Here is a 23,475-nt window from a genome sequence, read left to right on the forward strand (position 1 = left end):
AACCAACTAACCAACCGAGAAATATACTCTGTAGGAATCTGCATGGGTTTCTAAAAAGATTATCATGTCGCACTATTTGTCAACAAGACTGTGAGGGCCAGAGACACGGGTTTCCAGGTAGAAGTTGTGTTTCTTGACTTCCACATGGCATTTGAAACAGTTCACCACAGTCGTTTAATGAACAAAGTGAGAGCATACGGACTATCAGACCAATTGTGTGTTGGGATTGAAGAGTTTCTAGATAACAGAACGCAGCATGTCATTCTCAATGGAGAGAAGTCTTCCGAAGTAAGAGTGATTTCAGGTGTGCCGCAGGGGAGTGTGGTAGGACCGTTGCTATTCGCATTATATATAAATGACTTTGATGATAACATCAGAAGTTCACTGAGGCTTTTTGCGGATGATGCTGTAGTATATCGAGAGGTTGTAACAATGGAAAATTGTACTGAAATGCAGGAGGATCTGCAACTAAATGACGCATGGTGCAGGGAATGGCAATTGCATCTGAATGTAGATAAGTGTAATGTGCTGTGAATACATAGAAAGGAAAGTCGTTTATCAATTAACTACAATATAGCAGGTCAGCAACTGGAAGCAGTTAATTCCATAAATTATCTGGGAGTAGGAATTAGGAGTGATTTAAAATGGAATGACCATATAAAAGTAATCGTCGGTACAGCAGATGTCAGACTGAGATTCATTGGAAGAATCCTAAGAAAATGCAGTCCGAAAACAAAGGAACTAGGTTACAGTACACTTGTTCTCTCACTGCTTGAATGCTGCTCACTGGTGTGGGATCCATACCAGATAGGGTTGATAGAAGAGATAGAGAAGATCCAACGGAGAGCAGAGCGCTTCGTTACAGGATCATTTAGTAATTGTGAAACTGTTACGGAGATGACAGATAAACTGCAGTGGAAGACTCTGCAAGAGAGACGCTCAGTAGCTCGGTACAGGCTTTTGTTCACGTTTCGAGAACATACATTCACCGAGGAGTCACGCAGTATATTGCTCCCTACTACGTATATCTCACAAAGAGACCATGAGGATAAAATGAGAGAGATTAGAGCCCACACAGAGGCATACCGAAAATCTTTCTTCCCACGAACGATACGAGACTGGAATAGAAGGGAGAACCGATAGTTACTCAAGGTACCCTCCGCCACACACCATCAGGTAGCTTGCGGAGGATGGATGTAGATGTAGATGGATCAAAAGTCAATTACAGGGTAGGTTACGCTTTTACCATACAAAGGGGCACAAGGGCATGCACTATATCATGGCCTCTGCAGTACATACAATTCACGCCATAAGGGAAATCTTTGTTAGTAGTGACTCCTTGAGCTACTTATAAAACATATCTCAGTGCTACTCCAGAAAAGTTTTTGGTCAATATCAACCAATACCTATTAGTTCACAGTTCACAGTTCCACAATGAAAGTAACATTGATGTGGACACGAAGCCACATGGGCATTCTAGAAAATGAACTCACTGCCAAATTAGCTAAAGAAGCCACCACAATAGACAAACTTGAACTTCGAGTACCAGATACAAACCTACGACTGCAAATGCAACAGCTGATTTTGAAAACCTCTGTTACGCAGTGGCAAGCTACCATGCCGTAAGCAAGCTGAGTCCAATCTAGAGGACCACCAAGGGATGGAGTATTTCTCTCCAAGGCTCTTTGAAAGATGTCATCATACTGTGGCAGCTGTGTATTGGCTGCTCCAGGCTTATCCACAGGTTCCTTTTGTGTCAAGCTCAGTGTATGGTTTTCATCTCATGGTAGCCCTGCTGATTGCTGTGAGACAGGACATCAACCTGTCTACTTCTCTGACATGGGTACTTGAAGACGATGTGATGCCTGATAACAAATTCCTGAGAGAAAGTTGGTTTCATTATAAAATGTAATGCATCTAAAGATGTGGTGTCCAGATGTGGGTGAGAAGGGAAGCATCTCTAACTGCAACATGTGCCCTGAATGGCCTCCAGCTACATTCTACCTCTGCATTGTTATGCATTCTTTAATTTTTTGTGTGTATTTTATTTAATAGTTTATATTAATTGACTCTGTTGTTCATAAAGATTTCATTTTCTCACCCATTTTTCGTAGTACTGACTATGATGGCCCTCCATGGGGTATCCTTCAGTGACCAGCTACACTTTTTAGCATTCTGAATTTTATCTCATATTTTACCATCTGACTTACGTTAGTGTGATGTGAATTTTCAACCATTTTGACAAGATCACAAACCTTGATGTCATTTCTCCTTCCATATAATTTCACGTGAATTCCCAGCGCAATGCGGAACTGATAATCCAGGTGTTTAGTCCTGTTAAAATCATAATCACAACCATTATCATTGAAGCTTTTTGATTATCAAGTGGGCCTTCATTTCCCTTGAACAAGAAGCCCCATGATCAATATGCACCTTGGGACTGTAGTACAGCTTCATAAAGAGGATATGGACCACATCTCTTCGCTCTTGTCTTAGACTTCATATGTGACGTCTGACAATGATAAAGGATATGATGCAGCGCAAAGTAGTGCTTTAATAACTTCTCTGATAGTCGCACTTCCTGCAGTAGTGCAAAAATCCATCTCAACTCTCCCAGGCTGTACCTTACTGGCTGGTGCTTGGCGTTATAATACTCTCGGTCTTTCTCCTAGGTGTCCAGAATTTGTATACTAGCCATCTGTCTTGCTTCTTCAGTCTTGGTGATTAGGTGTCCATGTAGTCATCCTGAGTATCGTTGAGTTGAAACGGGAACAATGTATCCATTACTGCATCGGCCTTGCAACCGTGGAGCAGAATGAACAGTGTGAAGTCTGCAGTGTCTTGGTTCAGTGTGTTGTATTAGACTGTCACAACAGGCAGTATTGTATCCCAATCTCTGCGTTCAAAGTCAGTATACATCTAGAGCATATCAGCCAATATCTTATGAAAGCATTCTTGGGGGGCAGTCGTCTTGTAGATGTTAGGCAACTGTTATTCTGTGGGTGATATTGAAGTGTGAAATTACTTCTGATACTGGTCTGCAAAACTTTTCCATGATCAGAGATCATCACATGGGATTCTGTGTTTCAAAATGATGTCTTCTACAAGAAACTTAAAGATTCCCTGAGCTAGTCACGATGGGTCCTTCGAGCTCATCAGCCAGCATAGAGAGTGGTGGTCCATCACAAAAGTGAATTGTTCACCAAATAAATACGGCCAAAACTTGTTTTAAACAGCTGCAAAGCACTCAGTCTGTTTCACAGTAGTTCATCATGGACTTGAAGAGTACTGTGGAAAAATAAGTTACCACCTTTTCTATATCTTTCTGAATTTGTTACAGAACTGCCACCTGTACCTTAACTGCTACTCTTTGTGTGAAGTTCTGTCTCATCATACAATGATATGAATGGAGATGATGTTAGTGCCTCCTTGAGGGTGAGGAAAGATCTTTCTTCCACGTCTTTCGTTCGAGGGTGAGGACTTGTGGCGAATGGTCACTGTGCTGCTGGCTGCTGTTCTTGGGGAATGCTTACACTTGCCATAGTGGAGGAAAATTCGTCGTGTATACACAGTGCAGCACAACTGTTATGTGCGGAAGCCCATGCTTTGCCTGTGCACAGCTACTTTGTCATGGTAATACCTATGTGTGGTCCCTTTGTGGCACAGCACCTGCCGGTCTACTGGCAGCGCAGGGGCTGTGGGCATCATACTGCTCTCGTTTTGAGTTATCTGATCTGCCATCAGTGTGTCGCAGTCAGAAACTGCCGCCGGGCATCCTCTCTGCTCCTCTAAGAGTGGAGAAATTCCTACACCAGTGCCCATGATACTACCCAGATACCCGTGTGTAGTTTATGCTAGGGATGGCGCTGTTCAGGGAGACCTAACAGTGCCAACAAATGAACATTAAGCACCCCTTGGCAGTGTCAGTCTGACTCTGGAAACCGCTCCCGACACACTCAGTAAATCCAAAGCCCCAGTCCACTGGGCGCACTGTGGTGCCCAGTCTCTAGGCTGCCCCAGCCATTCCTCCACAAATGTTACAAAGAGAAAAACTCGAAAACACACAGACATGGACATAATGCCAGTGACGAAGCATCTGGCACCCAGCCAGCTCGCTTTGGAGTGTACCACCACCGAAGATGACACGGAGCTGAGTGAGGAGACTGTAGTCACCAACATCCCCGCCTCCAATAGCTATGCCCCAATTGCATTGCCAGAAGTGGATGAAATTGTGGTGAAGAAGAACCATCCCTCCACATCAGGGACCCAGCCTAAACAGGAGGAGGACAAGATCCCTCCCATCATAGCTACCATTCAAATTGGCACTATGAAAGTAATCAAGGAGATTGCACCGATGTTAAAAGGTGGTGGCCTCAACACCTCATGTAGGGTCTCGTCAATAAATTTTCAGATGTCCGCACATTGAGACTACAGAACAATAAAAGATTACTTTCAGAGACATAACATCCGCCATCACACATATCTGATGTTGGAATGAGACACATTCAAGGCAGTGATAAAAGGTCTCCCCAACTCTTCTCCAGGTTCAAGGTCATAGAGGTCAAACAAGAAACACGTGCCTCTGATCTGGCAAGATCAGGAGAAGGTTGCAAGAAACGTGTGTCCTTCAAGGTCATTCTCCATCCTGACCAGACAAACTGCGAACTACACGTGATAAAGCTCATGCTGCATTGCGGAGTCACAATTAAAAAATATCGGCAGCCTGTAGGTCCTGTACAATGCCACCAATTCCAGCAGCTCTTCCACAGTGCCAAAAACTGTAACTAACCAAGAAAGCGCGTAAAATGTGCAGCCCCCATCTCAGTAAAACGTGTACCAAGAAACGGGACACGCCAGAAAAATGCGCTCTCTGCAGTAACTGCCATCCAGCAAACTGCAGCCACTGCCCTACAAGAATGAAGCTGATGGTTAGCCATCCCACATGGTCGTCCTTATGAACTGCTACATCAGCTGCGGCAATGACTATGAGCTCTGCTCCTGCAGCCACAGCCACAGGCACCAGTGCAGCTGCCACCAAAAGCCACAGACCGAATATGCCAGGGCCAGAACCCTACCCATCACTTCACCCACCATGTGCCCTGATGGCTGCTGTCGCCCGGCCGCCCTGTGCCCCACCACCACAGACCTCCCCACCCCAGGTCACAGAGACTGCTACCACAGAGCCACAGTCTTCCCCCTGCACTCAAGCGGCGATGTTCCTTGACGAGCTGAGTGACCTGCAGAAACCGTCTGTAAAATAACCCAGCAGCAGAAAGACCCCACCAGAGAAAACAAGCCATGCCACAGCAAGAATGGTCTTGCATATGACAAATGAGTAAAGGCAGAAATAATGGCAAAATCACTGGAGTCACAATACCAGACTCACGTCATCCACAATGAGGTGAGCGATAGGCAGGAGAGAATAGTTACCGTACGAGTGGCTCAGATATGAAATACAGGCCCAATAACAGAATTTGAGCCCATTAACGAGCTCACAATATGTGCACTCGTCAAGTGGCAGGGTAACCCCAAAGCTCCTGGCCCTGACCACGTCTGCACCACACTCCAAAAACACCTTCCCCCTCCCGCTATATCCTACCAGGCAAGCATTTATAATACTTGCTTGAAACTTACATACTTCCCGTCAGTGTGGAAAACTGCAAAGGTCATCGCCCTACCAAAACCCAATAAATACCTGATACTTCCCAAAAGCTAAAGGCCCATTTCTCTCCTAACAGGCCTGGGGAAAATCCAGGAATTAATACTCCTTTCACCCCTCCATCAGTTTCTGACTGAATAGAACATCCTTATGCCTGAATAGTTTGGTTTCTGTGCTGAGGACTCCACCATCCAATAATCCCTTCACTTGGTAGAACACATTCGTCTAGCCAGGGCACGGAAAGAAGCAACAGGAGCAGTAGACATACAAAAAGCATTTGACCACATCTGGCCTGATGGCCTAATCTACAAACTTCAGAAGATAGGGTGCCCAGATAATATAACCTGGATCATTGACTCCTTCCTTAGAGGACATCAGTTCTTCGTAAGGAATGGAGACAAGTCCAGCCAGACAGACAGATTGTGGCAGGAGTCCCACAAGGCTCGGTTTTAGGTCCTGTAGTCTATTGCATATGTACGAATGACATCCCTAGGCTGATGGGCTGAGAGACTGCTCTCTATGCGGATGACAACGCCACATACAGAAGCAGTTGCAGCCGCCTCCTGATACACTGCTACCTCCAGCAGCATCTCCACAAAAGAACCCTGTGGTGCAACCGTTTGAAAATTAAGATAAACCTTACAAAGTGCCAAGCAATCTATTTCACCCGTAAAATCAAATTCCCAGAACGTCAACTCACAATTGATGGCCGAGAGATAACTGGGAGAAATTCAGTCATCTACCTGGGGTTGAAGTAGATCGATGCCTGACATGGAACAGGCACCTCACTACCCCTGCAAATTAGGGCTGTGCGCTCTCCTGTAGGCTATATCCACTCCTGAAAGGCGACAGTATAACCATCCAGTGCAGACTACATCTCTGGCACCAGCTCATACTTCCAGTCATCCTGTATGGCTCGGAGGTATGGTCTATGGTGTCACATCACTCTTCCGACGGCATCATCTCCAGAACAAAGTTTTCCATGCCATCTGTGGTGCTGGCAAATACGTCCCCAAAACACACACACACACACACATACGAGACTTCGTAGGCCAACTCACCGTTTACACACGTACTCAAGAAAAACCTAAAAAATTTACGGAACAACACAAACTTTGCCCCACTTTCTCATACAAAATTTAGGAAACAAACCACCAGAAGTTTCTCACAAACGCTGAAAATTAATCCATACATGCCTCTTTAGACACCAGTGACGCATTCGTAAAACACCAAACACAAGCTTATGCACAAAAAAACCAATCCCTGAGTTTCATGAAAACCCCTAGTGCATTTCAAAGTCAGGCAGGCACAGCCCAGTGGTACTTCGTGTACAACTGGAACACCAATAGCCTTGTCGTCCACCTCTTTCCATGAAAAGTTGGCATCTCCCTGCAACTGTTTGTTGGTATAGAAGTTCTTTATGAATTACTGCTAGTACGAGCACATTCCAAAAAACTTCTCACTTCGCAGATAGATCCTGTAGGCTATATCCACTCCTGAAAGGCGACAGTATAACCATCCAGTGCAGACTACATCTCTGGCACCAGCTCATACTTCCAGTCATCCTGTATGGCTCGGAGGTATGGTCTATGGTGTCACATCACTCTTCCGACAGCATCATCTCCAGAACAAAGTTTTCCATGCCATCTGTGGTGCTGGCAAATACGTCCCCAAAAAACACACACACACACACATACGAGACTTCGTAGGCCAACTCACCGTTTACACACGTACTCAAGAAAAACCTAAAAAATTTACGGAACAACACAAACTTTGCCCCACTTTCTCATACAAAATTTAGGAAACAAACCACCAGAAGTTTCTCACAAACGCTGAAAATTAATCCATACATGCCTCTTTAGACACCAGTGACGCATTCGTAAAACACCAAACACAAGCTTATGCACAAAAAAACCAATCCCTCAGTTTCATGAAAACCCCTAGTGCATTTCAAAGTCAGGCAGGCACAGCCCAGTGGTACTTCGTGTACAACTGGAACACCAATAGCCTTGTCGTCCACCTCTTTCCATGAAAATTTGGCATCTCCCTGCAACTGTTTGTTGGTATAGAAGTTCTTTATGAATTACTGCTAGTACGAGCACATTCCAAAAAACTTCTCACTTCGCAGATAGATCAAGGAGTCATAAAATTTGAGATGGAGTTTATTTTCTCTGGATCAAGCAGAATCAATCACCATTCATCAGGTGCTTCAAAATCTTATTTCGTTGGGTGACAAAGAGGTAGTTTTCTGGCATCAGGTGTAGGGCTGTGGTCTAAATGTTTCTCAAGACAGCACTCAAGCAGCATAGATACTCTTCAGTTGACTTTAAAAAAAACGAGAATGTCCTTCACATTGAAAAGGAATGTCACCCATTTAAGGGGTTAAAGCAGGTTTTTCGCTCATTTGTTCAAAGTTTGCTGGAAAATTACATAGTCAAAATAGCATAACTTTGAACTCGTAAATGATACGAAAGCAGTATGTTGCCTTTGAGCACCAGCAACCTTGATTTTCCTATCGTCTGTCTACAGTTTAGAAATTCTTTGGTCCTTTCAAGCAGTCTAGGGTGTCACCAGTACAGGGGAGTCGACTTTTTCTGAATTTGTTCAGTTATCCGTAGTCCACACACAATCGTACACCAACTGCTTCTTCACAAGGACCACAGGAGAGGACAAAGTACTCTCTGAAGGTTCAATAATGTTGACTTGCAGTGTCTTCTTTGCCCGCTATCTGATTGTCCATCATTCAAGCAGTGACACCCTAAACGAGTGCTGGCTAATTGTTGCATGATCCTCAGTGTTGATACCATGTTTTACCATGGGTCACTTAGTCTGTCTTTCCTCCACCCAGGATCTGAAAGCATCCAAAAACTGGCGCAGATCAGCTAACACTCCCAGATGTTCTTCCTGACATGGCTTCCTCTTCTATGTTGTCTGTAGTGGTAGCAGAGAATGATTCTTCATTTATGGCACTAAGCTGCCCTCCATGGACTACTTCAGCTATCCCTATATGTATACCTTTGGGGATGAGTTGTGGATGCTCATGACAATAAGTGATCCATGGTTGCCGTAAAAGAGGTATCTCTTCTTCTCACTGTCCGGTGTATGAGAGACACAACTACTGTAGAGACCACATTCAGGAGTTGGTCCTATTTCTTTCTTCTGACTCTTTTTCTGCTGCATTTCCTCCATATACTGGCATCATTTGATGAGTTCCTTGATTATTGTGACATACTTTATCAGAAGAGCTTTGTGCCTTTCTTCGGCAAACCTTCATCGTGTGTGACATTTTGTAGGCTTCTGCCTGTGTAGAACTTTGTTGTTTCCCTATGACAAAAAAATGGTTCAAATGGCTCTGAGCACTATGGGACTTAACATCTATGGTCATCAGTCCCCTAGAACTTAGAAATAATTAAACCTAACTAACCTAAGGACATCACACAACACCCAGCCATCACGAGGCAGAGAAAATCCCTGACCCCCCCCCCTATGACATTGGATCATGTTCGTCAATTGCTCTTCTGCTAAGAGGACTAGCTGCTGGTTGTCACCAGATGCTTTCTTCAGTTCAGTCTGGAATTTGTCGCAGCTATCAAGTTTCTCTTTATTGGTCTGCAACTGCTGCTGTTCAAGTAAAGGTACACATTTTCCAAATGCATCATATCACCCCACCTATTGTATTTGGTGACTTGATCAAATCCTTTGAGTCACTTTGTCAGGCTTTGATCAGCATGTCGAGAAAACACTGATGGGTGCTGATGTGTAGCTGACTTGATGCGGTTATGAAATACATTGGTATTGTGAGTAGTTATGCACACTTTGGGAATGATGTACTCCTTGTATTCCACTTCCCTTTCATTTTGCTGATGGCTTTTATGTTGCCTGATTGGAGTCACATAGATGTAAATTGTTTGAAATACCTGTCAGCTAAATGAAACAATCGTTGGGTTGTGACATCAGCGAACTGCTGACTAAGATTGTGGAGTTATGCCTGCATGTTACGTAGCTTGTACTGCAGAAGTGTTGTCACTGTTTGGTTTATTTAGCATTAAGGCCAACAGTTTGTTTAATTTCAGTCTCATTCCCTATCTCTTAAAGTTGTTTTTGAATTTCTGTGACTTCTCTGTCCATCCTAACACAATAATGATCAGACCATTATTGAACTTAAATATTACAAGCGTCATTTAAAATTTAAATTGGAAGGTCATAACAATGCTTTTCATGATACTTTCATGGAACAAAAAACTGGATACCCCTGTAGCCCCCTGAGCACATACTGTTCAACCCCAGTGACATCATCCAGTGTTCCCACCATAATTCCTTCCTCAATGGACTAAATATTTTGTACTATATACGTATATATGTATATAAGAAGGGTAGAAGGACGGGTCCTCAAAGTTACAGACCAATATCCTTAACATCGGTTTGTTGCAGGATTCCCGAACATATTCTCAGTTAGGATATAATGAATTTCCTTGAGACAGAGAAGTTGCTGTACATGCATCAGCACGGCTTTAGAAAGCATTGCTCCTGCAAAACGCAACTCGCCATTCTTTCACATGATATCTTGCAAACCATGGATGAAGGGTATCAGACGGATCCTATATTCCTTGATTTCCGGAAAGCATTCGACTCTGTGCCCCACTGCAGACTCATAACTAAGGTACGAGCATATGGGATTGGTTCCCAAGTATGTGAGTGGCTCGAAGACTTTTTAAGTAATAGAACCCAGTACGTTGTCCTCGATGTTGAGTGTTCATCGGAGTGAGGGTATCATCTGGAGTGCCCCAGGGAAGTGTGGTAGGTCTGTTGTTGTTTTCTATCTACATAAATGATCTTTTGGATAGGGTGGATAGCAGTGTGCGGCTGTTTGCTGATGATGCTGTGGTGTACGGGAATGTGTCGTCGTTGAGTGACTGTAGGAGGATACAAGATGACTTGGACAGGATTTGTGATTGGTGTAAAGAATGACAGCCAACTCTAAATATAGATAAATGTAAATTAATGCAGATGAATAGGAAAAAGAATCCTGTAATGTTTGAATACTCTATTAGTAGTGTAGCGCTTGACACAGTCGCATCGATTAAATTTTTGGGTGTAACATTGCAGAGGGATATGATGTGGGACAAGCATGTAATGGCAGTTGTGGTGGAGGCAGATAGTCGTCTTCGGTCCATTGGTAGAATTTTGGGAAGATGTGGTTCATCTGTAAAGGAGACCGCTTATAAAACAATAACACGACCTATTCTTGAGTACTGCTCAAGCGTTTGGGATCCCTATCAGATCGGATTGAGGGAGGACATAGATGCAATTCAGAGGCGGTCTGCTAGATTTGTTACTGGTAGGTTTGATCATCACGTGAGTGTTATGGAAATGCTTAAGGAACTCGGGTGGGAGTCTCTAGAGGAAATGAGACGTTCTTTTCGTGAATCGCTACTGAGGAAATTTAGAGAAGCATCAATTGAGGCTGACTGCAGTACAATTTTACTGCTGCCAACTTACAATTCGTGGAAAGACCACAAAGATAATAGAGATTAGGGCTCATACAGAGGCATATAGGCAGTCATTTTTCCCTCGTTCTGTTTGGGAGTGGAACAGGGAGAGAAGATGCTAGATGTGGTATGAGGTACCCTCCGCCACGTACCGTATGGTGGATTGGGGAGTTTGTATGTAGATGTAGATGTACTAAAATGGGGACAATTCTGCGGTGCAAGGGAGTGTTAAAGAGTTTCCTTTGTAGCTTTAAGAGTTGTTCTTGCGTTAGAGCTGCTGTACATGTCACGTGTTGTCATGCAGGAGGAGGACATTGAGAATTGGCTGCTGGCATCATTTGTTGCAATAGGCAGCCTTAGCATCAACAAGTAGATTGCAATATTACTCCACATTCTCTTTCCTTCCCCCATGCAGGTAATTAAACATATATACACACCTTTTGAGTCCCAAAACAAAACTACCAAAACTTGCCTAGCAGAAAGTTGATTCTTGACATTGATCAATGCATGTCTCCAACTTTTTCCACTCCATACTCATCCCCTTGTTATCTGAGGTGTAGCAGTGACCCATATCTCATTGCAGGTCATGATATGACACAGAAAAGCTTCTCTTTCTTCTTTGTCATAGTGATTCAGAAGTAATTGACAGATATTTTTGCATACAACCTTTTGTGGCTTAGTGGGAGGTTGTGAAACCCACCTTGCCAATATTTTTCTCTGTTCTAATATATCCAATAAAATGGTATGGGAACTTCCAAAACGTATCACCACTTGTGATAAAATTTTGGTAACAGCTTTCTTGTGTTCATGAACAATGTTTAGAGTCCTTCCAAAATGTCACTTGATTTCATACCTTTGCTGGAGAGAAAACAAATAATAATGTGTTTCTCAACAGGCAGTGGGACCTTCTGATCACTCTTGGTGGGTGTCAAGTCATGTGCATGGCTATCTCCCCCCCCCCCCCCCCCTTCCTTTCTCTTGAAAGCAGTTCTGTAGTGCACCTAGCTGTTCATGTCACTATATTGGTCAGATGAACAAAGTTCAAGTTTATTTGAATGACACTCGTATATTAATTTTAATATAAAGTTCACAACGGAAAACGAAATAGAAGACAAATTTTATTTTTGCATGTACAGCTTGTAACACTGTTTCTGTGATATTGAACCTTTTATTTTATAGTTAGATCTGAGGCCAAGCAACAATAATTATCAGAATTGGTCTCAGTACGTGCATTTGACATTTTTTGCTGTAAATTAAAAATTAACAGTTGTAATTGGAATAATAACTTCCTATACGCCATGTGGGATGCTAACATGTTCTTATTAACATAACAGACTAATTAACTTCTTCCAATTAGTGACGTTGGATGACAAACCAAAATTTCTATGACTGAAGCTACGTAACAAAAAGTATCAATAAACAGCGAAGCAGTTTAATGCACAATGAATGTTAGACTAGTCTGTTACGAACCACAATTGATAATTAACGTTCGGAATTACCAAAACATGGAAGCATCATTGAATGGGAAGGAACACACAATTTGAGAAATTTCATATTACAAAACGATTTACCTTTTCTTATAATGTTCACGAGCCAGCATAAATTTTTTCTCACTAGTCAAATTACATGTAACAGACGAAATTGTAAATGAATATATCCATACTTAAGCACTGATATTACAACATTTAATTTTTGAAAAAGAACTTTTAACATCTATACTAACGGTAAACCAATATTTGTTTTTGGTAAGCGCCTCCATATGAAAGAGCTGGTGCCCCTTACATGGTAATTAGAAACTGATGGGGCTTGAGAACACACACTCTATAGAAAACTAACTCAGACAGTAGATAACTTCATACAAATTCCATTCACCATCCCAAACATAAAATTCGTGGAATTAATACATTTGTGGAGGGGACTAAACATATTTGAGTCACAGTATTTTGAGGAAGGTTTCAATTATTTAAGAGTTGCTTTACTAGCACCATCTGGAGGGCAGTTGTTTCAGAAATTACTTGATATGGTATTCAGTTGGCACTTACTTGTGTACTGGTACTCACTGGCGAGCTAGAGCTACATTGTACCAATATTTAATCTCTATTTATTACTGGTAGGTCATTTTCTATTTAAGCTTACGTATTTTACCATTTACTTCTAACATTTGTACCTCTTTTATACAGATCTGATAATGGCAATGCTGAAATTCATCATAAGGGAGACCATAAAATAAAATAATAGCTCTCTGGAAAAAATCCTACATGGAATAGCTAAAAAATTGGTCATCGTGTAACTACGGCCTCCCATCGGGTATGCCGTTCGCTGGGTGCTAGTCTTTAGATTTGATGCCACTTTTGGGACTTTAGCATTTTATTATAGTAAGATCACTTGCGTAGTTTTGAACCCCAAATGATTTTGCATCTTCTGAACTTTCATATTTTTCACAAGTTTATTTTCGACAATTATTTTCCAAAACACATTGGTGGTGCTGATGTTTATCAGACTTACCTATTTCATGTTATTCACCACAATTTGCCAGTCATATAGTTTATTCACACTACTTTCGAAATTATCCTTGTAAACTCATTGGACGTTTTCAGTTCTACAGACTGCTCTGTACATACTACCTGGATGAGAAGCTATGGTCTTCTTGTATAGAACTTCTACGCACCTGTATGTTCCTGTCACATGCACAACCTTCACAGTAATTACCAATTAATTGTTTCAAATCATAATACAAACACTAATATTAATAAAAATATATGCAACAGGCAAATCTGGAAGAGACAAAATTATTTAACTTTTCTTTCCCTATTGCTACTTGGTTGGTGACACCTTCACATTCGTAGCTTTAGATGTGTGTCTCTCTCCATTGAACAGTACCACAATGACAAATACAGTCACTGGCAGTCCCTTTTAGATATAATGTTTTCAGTACACTATATGTCAAATAGTGACATGCTTTGTGTGGCAACCACTTACTGCTGCTTCAATAAGTCATCAGTTGCAAAACATTCTTTATTGGATACTTCATTCAAGATGGTTGTACAGTCACAATCTCCAATTCGAGTATTGTACTGCTTTCAGTTGGTGAGTAAATAGAAGTATTATTTATTTATTGATTTATTTATATCCCATAAATCCATTACAGCGAGACATTCGCATGGATGTAGGACGTGTCAGAATTATTACAATGAATACAAAAGGAATACATAAAAGTACCTCTTGCAAAAGGATATCTGGTATGAGACAAAATACACATTAATAGGTATAGAAAAAATTACATTAAAAAAATGCTAGATCTTAATAGCTAAATGAAAGACACAGAAATGTTAACAATGATTGTGAGTATCGTAAGGCACAATAGCACAAAAAGTTAGTAAATGAAAAAATTAATTACAGTTAACTCTACTGAAATATTCTTCTACCGAACAGAAGGAATTATCTAATAAATACTGTTTGAGCTGTTGTTTAAATTTGGGAAGCTCGTCGATAAGTAATTTCAGTGATGGTGGGAGAGCATTGAACACCTTGCAGCTCATGTAATGGACTCCTTTTTGTACAATAGTAAGGATTTTTGATTCATAATGCAGGCCCATCTTCCTCCTGTATTAGACACCAACTTCCTCATCTGCGTTTTCCTGATCACATCTGTAACTTTTTACTGCAGGAATATGTAACGCATATTGTGTACTCAACACCAATAAGAGCAGTTGTTGGGCTGTTTGAGTGGATGTGTGCTGGTTCCATAAACTTGTTCTATAGTGAAACACAATACTTTTAGCAACAATCATAAGCCATCATGAATGCTTTATTAGGACCTGATGGAATTGTTAGCTTTATATCTCAATATACTGAAGGCATGTGATAACTGATGAGCACCATTCATGATTAGATATTGACAATTCTTTGTTGTAAAATGTTTTTGTTGGGTACCCCTCATCAGTGGAACACTATTCCCCATGTTTACTACTACTACATTCATATCAACTATTACCGGGCACCACCTTTGATTTATACCTATAGGATGATTATTCCTCTGTATCTGAATGCAGTAGGGTGGTGCATCTTTATTTAATACAAACAGAACAGTTGACCACCAGCTTGAATGCTTTTTTATCAAACAACCAAAACTGATTTTCACACTCCTTGCAAGACTCATCAATTTATTGTACCAATAAACTTACATACAACAATCACATGTCAATTCATAATATTAACAAGAAGACTGATGAATCGTAGACTCTGTGCAATTTTCATAAATCTACTTATTACTTTATTATTACATGAGACACTAACTTGCTTTTACCATTTGCATTATTAAAACATGAAACATGATAGTTTGAGCATTAATGATGTTTCTAATAAGTCTAATCACCAACTGTTTGAAGCAGGGAGTAATTCAAACACAAAATAATCTCCAATTATCTTCTTTTTTTAAAATGGTATTAATATTTCGTAGTATTAATTAACTCAAGTGTTCATACTGGAGTGACTTAGTGTGTTGTCAAACAGCATCTCAGCGTTGGGTTATACAATACACACTTTGAATTAATACAGATTTTGATAGAAGCTGTTTTTCTGGGAAAATGTGAGAAATTTCTTCAGAGTTGGCTTCTGTGGGAGTGAGAGGGACAAACCTTTACATGGCTTTGTCAACAGGTTATTGGGAAAATGTCGCCTTCAGAAAACTGACAACAGGATGACATCTGGCAATCTCTCTTGCACTTGATTTCTAATTTATTACAATCTCTTGAGGGCATCTTCTGGTTGATGACTACAGCAGGCTAACAATTGCGGCAGGTAAGTAAGAGCAACAAGTTGTTGACAGCATGGGGATGGCAATAGGAACATGGCTCTCCATACTCTTCAGGATCTTGTGATGGTGACCATGTTGTACATGCAATAGATTGTACAACACATATTAGTTTCACACCACAGTAAACAACAATAGGGTCCCAAAAGCATTCACAGACACATACATTCATACTACACTGGCTTGAAGAATATAAGGAAAAAGTAACTTTCACTTTATGTGTCAATGCCAAGTAAGATAGCTCGATGAGACAATATATATAAATTACTACTTGATTACAGTACTGAAGGTAACTGAAAGAAATACAGTATGACATAAACATAAATGATGCTTTCATGCAAAGATAATAATTACCCTGAAGTTGATATCATTTATTATGGTTCCCTGGAGATTACAAAAGAAACGCAACAGTTCTTAATAGGGTGTGTGATCACCGAGGATGGTAATGCATAATCTACAATGTGCTCCCACATAGTCACGAGCCTAGTAGAGAGTTCTTGTGATAGGATGTTCCATTCCTCCACAGCTGGATGGTCATTGGTGCATGTGACCATACTGCAATGCGTCCCTCCCACCTCCCAACATGCTCGATCGCTCCACTGTTCAATGTGGTCACGTATGGTCATCTATAAAAATGGCCAAATGTGCTTGTGAGAAACCAAACATTGGAAACGAGTACATTGTCAGAATGATGTTGACTGTTGAGTGTACTGTGTTCAGAGATCTGAAGGCAGTATGCCCCTGCAACATTGTGCCTCCCTCCAGCATAAAAACTAGACCATAATGTTGCATCATTGTGATACACTATTCCTTCAATCTGTTTGTATTTTCAGAAATGTATGCAGCCTTGACTTCATTTTTCTGGATGACAATGCATAGTTGCATCAAACAGCACAGGTGCAAGAGATCTCGGAATGAAAAGATATTTGGCGATTGGTCTGGCCTGCCCACTTCCATCTTAATTCCCATTTAGCACAGGTGGATGTGTTGAGGAAACATACTGCAGCACATATACATGCACTAACAACGATCCTGCAACTGTCAACTGTGCCAGTGAATGGAAAGCCGTAACATGACAACTACATACCAAACTAGAGGCCAGCATGGGAGCACTTTGCAATGCATTGCCATCGATGGCGATCAAAAGATACATGTCCTTCCTTTTGAAATGTACAGAGTTCTGCTTGCAACTCTAAAAATATAAATATCAATTATGATAAAGTAATAGTCGAAAACAATTTTGTAAAATTGCTTTTCTGAAAAAATACATTTAATTCTCAACTAAAATCAATATAATTGCATCTCATAATTGTGCAAAGACTTTACACCATAACGGGAACACAAGTTTGATTCCTCAACCTAACAGCTATACCGGAATCAAGAATTTTGGCGGGGGTGGGGGGTGGAGGAGGAGGAGGAGGAGGAGGAGGAGGAGGAGGAGGAGGGGAGGGATGGGCGGAATGCGATGCGCTGTCAATATCATACTAATTGACAAAAGGGGGAAAGCTTTACAAGCTAAAGACTGTATGTAGTGAAATAAACTACATGAAAGTAACAAACAGTTAACTACTGGTTCTTACAAACACTGTTCTAGCCTTTCTTTTAATCTGTAAAATATGGCTAGAGTGTGATAGTGTCCATCACAATGCCATGGAACACTGGCTGAGATGACAGACTTATCTGTGAGGTGACCGACTTATCTGTAAGGGACTTTATGATCTAAGCTAGGTTGACATATGGCAATCTGCCCTTGCAACATTGTGCCCACCTCCAGTTTAACAACTGCATCACCAAAACTATCATTTTATGCACTGTTGTTGGGATGCATTACGTGCTCCTACCATGAGGCCCTTGCAATATTGAGCCTCCCTCCAGCCTTTCTACCTGGTGGGCACTCATTAATACCAAAAATTTCGAAATTTCGTGTATTGATGAACAGATTTAAAAATGATAATGACTTACAACAGTCTGATTACGTAGCGTAATGGCGAGGGTACTGAACTCTCATGCATCTCAAATCCTGTCATGTACACTCTTAACAAAAAATACGTTTCGTTACCTGCCAAGGCAAACTCCAGTTTTATCACCACTCCTTGTCCAGGTAAATTTTCCAAATGGGATCCTAACTTCTACCATTTTGAGAATGTACGAACTTAAAACTCTGTATGCACGACACTTAAAAAAAGAAATAGGATATGTGGTAAGCATTTTCATATAGCAAAGTAAATAATGCATTATTAACAAAGTAACGAGATACATTTTAAGCATGTTCTTAAGGAAACTAATACATAGTCTTAGATACATCCACAACACTACAACACACCATCATATTATATTGAAAACGTTCCTTACATGTCCTTTCGTAGACCTGTGTGTTTTCATGTGTTTTGAGCTGTCACGAATCTGATGTTTTTTTCCCTTCCTTGCTGTCGCCTTGGCAAACGCACATGTATAGTAAGTTATGATTGTGGACACAAATCTACCCAAAAATGTACACGTCTGATCCGTATCTGAACCATGTCAACCAAGATAATCTACAAAATACGCCACTCGTATCACAATTTTTATTGGCTGATTGTAAGCTCTGTCGTCATTTAGTTGACTGCGAATTGCAGCAAATAACTTTAGAATGGAATGTATTACAGGACGGGGAAATAAGCATTCGTGTTCATGAAACTGCTTCTTAGATATTTGCGACCGTCACATCTACCGTTATAAATCGCGAAAATAGGATTGGTAGAGTGCGTTAACTGTAATTTTAAGCTGCGTCTAAGAATTGCAGTTACCGGAAGAAGCACTCGCAGAAATCACTGATACTGAGCAGTCACAGTTTAGCCCATCCCTACACATAGCGAAGTTCTATTTCCCGCGCATTCAGTTTACGAGTGGGACGCAACCCTGTCTCGCTAAGAGGTAACGTGCGAGCTGCCATCTACCGACGACGCTGAACAAGTACCGCGTGCAGCGCTCGTAACGAGTCGATTTCAAATAGCAAACAGAAGTTTCGCAAGGAAGAAATGACTATAACAAACCTCCACAACAACGACCTTTCCAATTTTGCTAACAAAATAGCTATAAGCTCCCGTGGAACTTAACTGTTTCTGACATGCGTAATACGCACCCAACAACATTTGTAGTAACATATAATATTTCTGGCCAACAAATCTGTTGGAAGCTATTAGGCTAGGGAATCAGATTTCAAGACATCAATTTTTGGAGGACGTGACCGCAGATATGTGGTCCGTCCCGCAACATTGAATTTAACATAATGTCGTAGAAAGTGGAGAATAGACTCTTCGAAGCTATAGGTCGGGGAAATGAGCATTCCTGTATATGAAACTGCTTCTTATAATCGTTTTACACCAGCAAGTTATTGCAGCAATTTACTTGCGCGGAGGAACTTGCCGTGCGATTTGCGAGTGTAAACATATCGCCAAGTCGACTTGCGACCGTAGCAATTTATTGCAGAAGTGACTTGCTGTACGTTTTCCGCTTCCAGTGTGAACGCCACGCAAGAAGTATCTGCAAGTAACTTGCAGCTTTTAGGATTTATTTCTATTTCCTGCAAGTAGGAAGCGCAAGTTATAGTATGTATCTCATCTGGATAACACTCATATTTAACATTTTACTTAATGTGGTGACTTAATTCTATGCAACAATCTTATGTATTATATGCAAACAAATTTCAGAAATGGAGGAGAAACGGGAATGGATGAAACATGATGCAGAACATTTTACTGAAGCCGTGGAGAGCTACCCCGAAATACAGAACGTGCATAACCGAGACTTTAAGGATAGAGTGAAGAAGATGAGCGCATTAAGTGAAATCTCGTCGATATTCGACACATCTATAAAAGAAGTACATAGAAAGTAGCATAACTTGAAGACACAACCCCTTTGCCACCTGCATCCACTCGCTTGTTGTTTTAGGAGTCTAGAAAAAGATGATGTGTAATTATTACATGTTCTATTTACTTAGCTTATCACCTTCCATTTTATGAGCATTAGAAAAAAAACATTTTTATAAGCATATCATTCTGTAAAATGCAGTTTATTTCAATAAAAATTTAATTTCATTGTTGTGTTTTCACATACCTTCAAATAATTTTCCCTTTTCAAAACGTTAAAAATGGCTCTACATACATCGGGTACGATCAGAGAAATCGCGCTGATGGGAATATGAAACAAGTACATTAGGGACTTGTATGAGTCTCCTACAAAGAAAAGATTCCAAAATTCAAACTTTTTTTGGTTGTATGTTTCACATAAATAAATGAAATGCCTATTTTATTCCTAGCTCACCTGTAGCTATAAATCAGAGTGAGTAGCAAACGTTCCTTTGCTGAAATAGCATGACCGAAGTTTGATTAACATCAACAAATACTCCAGATCGTTTGAGGACATTCTGCAAAAGTTTTCAAAAGTATCCATGCGCTCGATACTAAGTTCTTGCAAAGGGTTATTACAGGCACCATTTTGCGATCTTCTCATTATCCACTCTCTCACCCAAATACTTCTCTTTTTCTTTTTCACGTTTTGCATTACAAGAGCTGCAGCATATCTCACCCGCCTACTTGTCATTTTACACTTTGGCTGACACTCGTAGTGGTACTGAAAGCATATGTAAACAGTATCAGCAACTTATTGACGCAAGTTTCTTGCCAAAGAACTTGCGGAAGAATCTTGCTTAATTCTTGAGCTGCTGTGTAAACACAGCTGCAAGCGGCTAGCAATAACTTGCAGCAATAACTTCTGCAAGCGTCTTGCTAGTCTAAACCCAGCTTTAGTTCTTACTTGAGACTTTCACATCTACGGTTATAAATCGCGAAAATAGCGTTGGTAGAGTGCGTTAACTGTAATTTTAAGCTGCGTCTAAGAATTGCAGTTACCGGAAGAAGCACTCGCAGAAATCACTGATACTGAAAAGTCACAGTTTAGCCCATCCCTACACATAGCGAAGTTCTATTTCCCGCGCATTCAGTTTACGTGTGGGACGCTCCCCCGTCTCGCTAAGAGGTAACGTGCGAGCTGCCATCTACCGACAACGCTACATAAGTATCACGTGCCGCCTGAGGCAGTGCTCATAGCAAGTTGATTTCATACAGCAAACAGAAGTTTTTCAAGGAAGAAGTGACAGTAATAAGCCTCTATAGCTACAAGGTTTTCAGTTTTGCTAACAAAATAGCTATAAGCTCCCGTGGAACATAACTGTTTCTGACATGCGTAATACGCACCCAACAACATTTGTAGTAACATATAATATTTCTGGCCAACAAATCTGTTGCAAGCTCTTAGGGTAGGGAATCAGAATTCGAGATATCAATTTTTGGAGGACGTGACCGCAGATACGTGGTCCGTCCCGCAACATTGAATTTAACATAATGTCGTAGAAAGTGGAGAATCGACTCTTCAAATCTATCCGTAAGGGATGGAGGTGCCGTATTGTCTTTCATCCTGGTGTGCACTGATTTGAAAGTAAATATTAATAAATATTTCGCATATTGGTGTAAAGATTTAATAGCGATGAGGGCCTACAGTCCGGTTACATAGCGTAATGGCGAAGGTACTGACATCCCATGCAGTTCAAATCTCGTGATATACACTTATTTATTATTAGATCTCTATCGAAATGAGTTTGATCATTATTTTTATTCAATTAATTGGTTTAAATGTATTTTTTATCATTTGCCAGTCATATTTATCATCGTATAAGGTTCATCATTTGCACTCATATTTCTACCTATTCGCCTTTTTCATTTGGAATCATAGTTCATGTGATTTTGATTATTGGTATTATTAATTTCGATTTAATTACTTTCATTTTGTCATCTGACTTCTCATCAGTGTTATTGCATTCATCATTTATGTCTCTCATTTTGCCTGAATTTCGTTTTACTTATAATCCCTGCTTTCGTTTAAATCATTATCTATGTTAATTTGTAAATAGCGCAATAAGAATGTATATTTTGAATGTTTCTATGACGATAGCCATCCAAATAGATGTAAATCTTTTAACGAAATATACATTCTTCAATCCATTGCACAGTCATATAAATAGATTATTTCATCGTCAATAAAGTTCTTCTGGGTTTGAGGCCCCATTGTCATCTGTAAAATTCCGACGTTTCGACGACTGTTGCAAAGCGCCTTTCTCAGGGTGTATTGCTAAATTTACAGATGACAATGCGGCCTCAAACTCTGAAGAATTTTATTGACTGTGACAACGGCCGGGGAAGACTACGTTTACAGATTATTTCATCATTTGCTTTCTGCTTTTAACCCACAGATCGTCATCTTCAAATGTTAAAACATAATGATATATACATAAAATTAACTAGATTCACATGCACGAAGATTCAAAGTGCAAAAAACGAAAGGAAGAAAAAATAAGAGCAAATGAAATTAAAACGTTGTTAAAATAATGTGACCAATGAATAGAAAAATTACATTTACACCAATTAACTGAATAAAAATAATGATCAAAGTCATTTCGATGAAGGTTTAAAATAGAAATAAATTAAGTACATCTGCCGAGATTCAAACCAACAACACACTGTACGTGAGGTCGATACCTTCACCATTACACTATGCAACCACTATGTGAAGTGCTTTCATTTTTAAATGTATAGATCATGACACGAAATTCTGAATCTTTATTTCGTCCATTACTCGCAAATGAGGGCCCACCAGGGTGAATGGTTGCAGGGTGTGATTTCCTTGGACCTTTACCTGAATCACTGCATAGATTGTTTCAAAAAGTCTGTCCCACTGGTGGGAACCTCTCCTTACAGGCAAGGTTGGACAGTGAGGATGGACATGTCAATTTTTTCAGAGGATGAGGCCACGCATGAGTGCTCTGTCCCATAATACTGAATCTAAGCAAGGTTGGAATATGATGAACTGTTTCTCTCCATCTACCTTTCATCCATTTTTATCTACATTATACGTATATGTGCTCACTGTATGTTCTGCTCATTTTATTTCTTCCGTTTGGTTATAATTTAGAGACTGCAATTATATGCATTTGCATGTTGCATATGCATTTAAATATTTGACTCCTTTCCACCGATCATTGAAGATTTTAACTAAAAACTAGTGACGATGCATATTTTCGTTGTATGTTTACAATATTTTAAAAATTTAGGTGGGAGGTCTATAGCTCGATCTGGTTTTGATGTCTCACAGATTGACCGAGACCTAGAACTGCGTGCAATCGCTGAGAGGCCACTGCCTAGCGAAATCATTACAGAAGAGGAACAGGAACAAGCAGACAGTCAATGCTCCTGTTCCCGCGCCCCCAGTTAATCCTCTACACTGTCATACCATGACTTCGTTGTGTGTCGCCGAAATACTAGCGCAGTTCCGCCAGCTAGTGAATTTCTCCTCGTTGTTCTCATACCAGTGCTCCTCAGTGCCCTCCAAGTACAAAAATACGTAAGCCAAACACACGGTGTCACCCCATTTGTTAAATTTGGCTATACGTTCATATACCTTCAGCCACTTGTTTGGATCTT

General features: G+C 40.5%; 1 long non-coding RNA gene across 2 annotated transcripts in view; it reads left to right on the forward strand.

Moving 5' to 3' along the window:
• LOC126226524 (uncharacterized) overlaps positions 1-23,475 on the forward strand; it is a 175,997-nt gene that overhangs the window by 96,689 nt on the left and 55,833 nt on the right. The window lies entirely within an intron of this gene.

This window comes from Schistocerca nitens, unplaced genomic scaffold, assembly GCF_023898315.1.
Source record: "Schistocerca nitens isolate TAMUIC-IGC-003100 unplaced genomic scaffold, iqSchNite1.1 HiC_scaffold_316, whole genome shotgun sequence".
Classification (NCBI taxonomy): domain Eukaryota; kingdom Metazoa; phylum Arthropoda; class Insecta; order Orthoptera; family Acrididae; genus Schistocerca; species Schistocerca nitens.